The 3,931-nt window shown below is 51.5% G+C and overlaps 1 long non-coding RNA gene across 1 annotated transcript; it reads right to left on the bottom strand.

The window, feature by feature from the left end:
- Positions 1-629: 629 nt before the first annotated feature.
- Positions 630-1,834, bottom strand: LOC135895096 (uncharacterized). The gene is made up of 3 exons (XR_010562462.1): positions 1,754-1,834; positions 1,271-1,388; positions 630-711 (listed from the first exon to the last, which is right to left on the bottom strand). It is a non-coding gene; the product is annotated as an uncharacterized LOC135895096 (long non-coding RNA).
- Positions 1,835-3,931: the final 2,097 nt, after the last annotated feature.

Here is a 3,931-nt window from a genome sequence, read left to right as displayed (position 1 = left end):
TCGGGCTACGTTCGAAGAGATTCATGTGGCGGTCCTTTCTGAAATGTGTGGATGTTGAGATGTTGTAGGTAGATGCGGTGGTATTCAGAGCCGGCACGTGGGTGCACCTAACCCTACTAACAGGACCGCGTCACAAGTAAGAGGGGTCTTTTCTGGTAAAGGTAGGGGGCATAAAGTTGTCATTTTCTTGGTGGGGTAGGAGGTAAGTCGGGAAGGGTGTCGCTGAGGGATGGAGGATTGATTGGAAAGGGGACACTCAGCAGGATCCCTCCCTTACCTGTTCATTTCCAGATCTTTTCACATTGGGGACTCCCCCTCCCCCCGCCATTGTGTAAAGGAGGAGTATTTTACTAAAGAAAGGGTGACTGCCCTGTAATCAGGGTTCAGGTCTCTTTCCCTTTTCTCCTCCCTGTATTGGCCCCCTTAACGGCACCCGACATAGTCACTCTGCAGAGTAGACTCTTGCCCCTCCGCAGCCTTGATACCACAGAGCCCCTACCCAACGTGGAAGCACACGGTCTGTGAAGAAAACTAGAGGGAGCACACATGAGGAATTCAAAGCACTGACCTCTTACTCATAGCCAATTATGAACAGTCCTCAGGTTTCCGCCTCCCAGATATCTGCTTAGAAGGATGTCCAGGTTGCTCAGGTCCACTTGTGCCAGCTTCTTCTGTGGCTGGGGCTCCTGGCCAATTCCTCTGCAAGCGCAGCTTCAAAAGCCAAGCATGAGCCATCACTACACAAATCTCTATTGGTGTGTGAAATCTTGCCCTCATCCCTGCCTCTCTCTCCCATCCCATCTACATCAGCCCCACTGGATGAACAGAAACTGAGTGATCATTTCTCTCGTGGAGCAACAGTGACACCAGGCAGTAACAGTGCCACCAGGTGGCCACTCGGTGTAATTGCACAGAACATGTCTCTCATGAAGCAAAAAGGAGACTGCGTGGCTACCCCGGGTAATCACAGAGCATTTCCTTCATGGAGCAATATTGACACCGGGTGGACACTCTGTATAGTTGCACAGAGCATTTCCCAAATAAAGCAACAGTGACACTGGGTGGCTAATCCAGGTAATGCACAAAGCATTTCCCCCATGGAGCAACAGTGGCACTGGGTGGACACCTGGGGTAATGCACAGAGCATTTCCTTAAGGAGCAACAGTGACACTGTGCCGTGATACAGCAGGGCCAGAGAGCAGCAGGAGAATGGTAGAAGAAAACTAGAGTGGTACGGATGAGCAACAGAGTGCCATAATTGTTCACTCACAGCCAGTCATGGAGAAGACAAAGCGGAGGACTGTTCATCTCTGCTTACAAGGATGTCCAGGCTGCTCAGGTTCACTTCTTCCAGTTTCTCCTCCGGCTGGGGCTCCTGGGCGATTCCTCTGCAAACACAGCATATAACCCAAGCAGGAGCCATCACTGCCCAAAGTTCTACTGGTGTACGAGATACTGCCCTCCCTCTCCCATCCACTGTACATCAGCCCCACTTGATGAACAGTGACAGTCAACTCCCACAGTCACCCCCACCACTACCAATGGAGGATCTAGTACCATCATGCTTCTCTTCCCCCTCCCAATGCCCCATTGGGTTGCAGACGCCCCAGACCAAGCCTGTGAGCATGCACCATTGCCCATGTTCTATGCAAGGAGACAGGACAAGGGGAGAGAGAGAGAGTATGTTGGCCAACATATGAGAGCTCAAAGAGAGACACATAGGAAGAAGGACAAACTCACCACCTGTACTCACCTTTCCGGTTCCAGGCCTCTGCTCAGGTGAACATGCTCCTCCCTGTCCAAGAAGATCAGCTGCTCCCAAGATAGGGAAATTCTCCCTCTGCACCCAGAACAAGGAGGAAAACTTTTATTACAAACCGAGCCCCACCTAAAGGGAAGCAGATGTTTGTACTCAGCCTTTACCACACATGTATCTTAGGCCTGGTCTACACTACACCTTTAATTCGGATTTAGTGGCTTTAATTCGAATTAACTCTGGAACCGTCCACACAACGAAGCCATTTAATTCGAATTAAAGGGCCCTTTAATTCGATTTCTGTACTCCACCCCGACGAGCGGAGTAGCGCCAAAATCGAATTTGTCAATTCGAATTAGCGTTAGTGTGGCCGCAATTCGATGTTATTGGCCTCCAGGAGCTATCCCACAGTGCACCATTGTGACCGCTCTGGCCAGCAATCTGAACTCGCATGCACTGGCCAGGTGGACAGGAAAAGCCCCGGGAACATTTGAATTTCATTTCCTGTTTGCACAGCGTGGAGAGCACAGGTGACCACAGAGAGCTCATCAGCACAGGTAACCATGCAGGCTGATAATCGAAAAAGAGCACCAGCATGGACCGTACAGGAGGTACTGGATTTGATCTCTATATGGGGAGAGGATTCAGTGCTAGCTGAACTGCGTTCGAAAAGACGAAATGCCAAAACTTATGAAAAAATTTCCAAGGGCATGATGGAGAGAGGCCACAATAGGGACACAGATCAGTGCCGCGTGAAAGTCAAGGAGCTCAGACAAGCCTATCAAAAAGCAAAGGAGGCAAACGGTCGCTCCGGGTCAGAGCCGCGGACATGCCGCTTCTACGCTGAGCTAAATGCATTTCTAGGGGGGGCCGCCACCACTACCCCACCTCTGACTGTGGATTCCGAGCTGGGGATAATCTCATCAGGGACACCTGATGATTCCGCGGAAGGGGAAGAGGAGGAGGAGGAGGACGAGCTGGCAGAGAGCACCCAGCTCTCCGTTCTCCCCAACAGCCAGGAACTGTTTCTCACCCTGACTGAAGTACCCTCCCAAGCCTCCCAAGCCAGCACCCAAGACCATGACCCCATGGAAGGGACCTCAGGTGAGTTTACCTTTTAAAATATAAAACATGGTTTAAAAGCAAGCATTTTTAATGATTAATTTGCCCTGAGCACTTGGGATGCATTCGCAGCCAGTACAGCTACTGGAAAAGTCTGTTAACATGTCTGGGGATGGAGCGGAAATCCTCCAGGGACATCTCCATGAAGCTCTCCTGGAGGTACTCCAAAAGCCTTGCCACAAGGTTTCTGGGCAGTGCAGCCTTATTCCGTCCTCCATGGTAGGACACTTGACCACGCCATGCTAGTAGCAAGTAATCTGGTATCATTGCCTGACAGAGCCTGGCAGCGTATGGTCCCGGTGTTTGCTGGCATTCAAGCAACATCCGTTCTTTATCTTGCTGTGTAATCCTCAGGAGAGTGATATCGCTTAGGGTAACCTGGTTGAAATAAGGGAATTTAATTAAGGGGACTGAGGTGGCCGTTCCTACTGGGCTGTTTGCCTGTGGCTGAAAAGAAATCCTTCCCTGCATTTAGCCAAGTGCAAGGGGGGGGGGAGGATTGGCCCAGAGCTTTTCGCGTTTTGCTAGCAGGGATCTTCCCTGATACCAGCCAGGCGGTGGGGGGAGGGATAAAGCACTCATCCCAGAGAATTCATGGCGGGTGCGGGGGGGGGTGTTAGTTTGGTTCCTGCAGGGATCTTCCCTGATACCAGCCACGCGGTGGGGGGAGGGAGAAAGCACTCATCCCAGAGAATTCATGGCGGGTGGGGGGGGGGTGTTAGTTTGGTTCCTGCAGGGATGTTCCCTGATACCAGCCAGGCGGTGGGGGGAGGGATAAAGCACTCATCCCAGAGAATTGGATGGGGGGGGGGGGGTGTTAACCTTCAGCAGCAGAAAACAAGCTAACAGGAAAACTGCAGCACAACGGGCTTTGCTTGGTATGTGGGAAAGCAGGGCGCAGAAGCCTAAAGACAGTGGCTTACCATGGCAGCATGCAAGGTGAATTCTGTTGCCCCGACCTGCGTCTGTGATCTCTAGCAGCAAAGCCACAGGCACTCAATATTAAGAGGCAAAATGCGACCTTGCACAGAAATCACATGTGCTATGTAATGT

This window comes from Emys orbicularis, unplaced genomic scaffold, assembly GCF_028017835.1.
Source record: "Emys orbicularis isolate rEmyOrb1 unplaced genomic scaffold, rEmyOrb1.hap1 scaffold_87, whole genome shotgun sequence".
Classification (NCBI taxonomy): Eukaryota; Metazoa; Chordata; order Testudines; family Emydidae; genus Emys; species Emys orbicularis.
The sequence above is the reverse complement of the archived record's forward strand: the minus strand, read 5'-3'. Positions and strand labels throughout refer to the sequence as shown.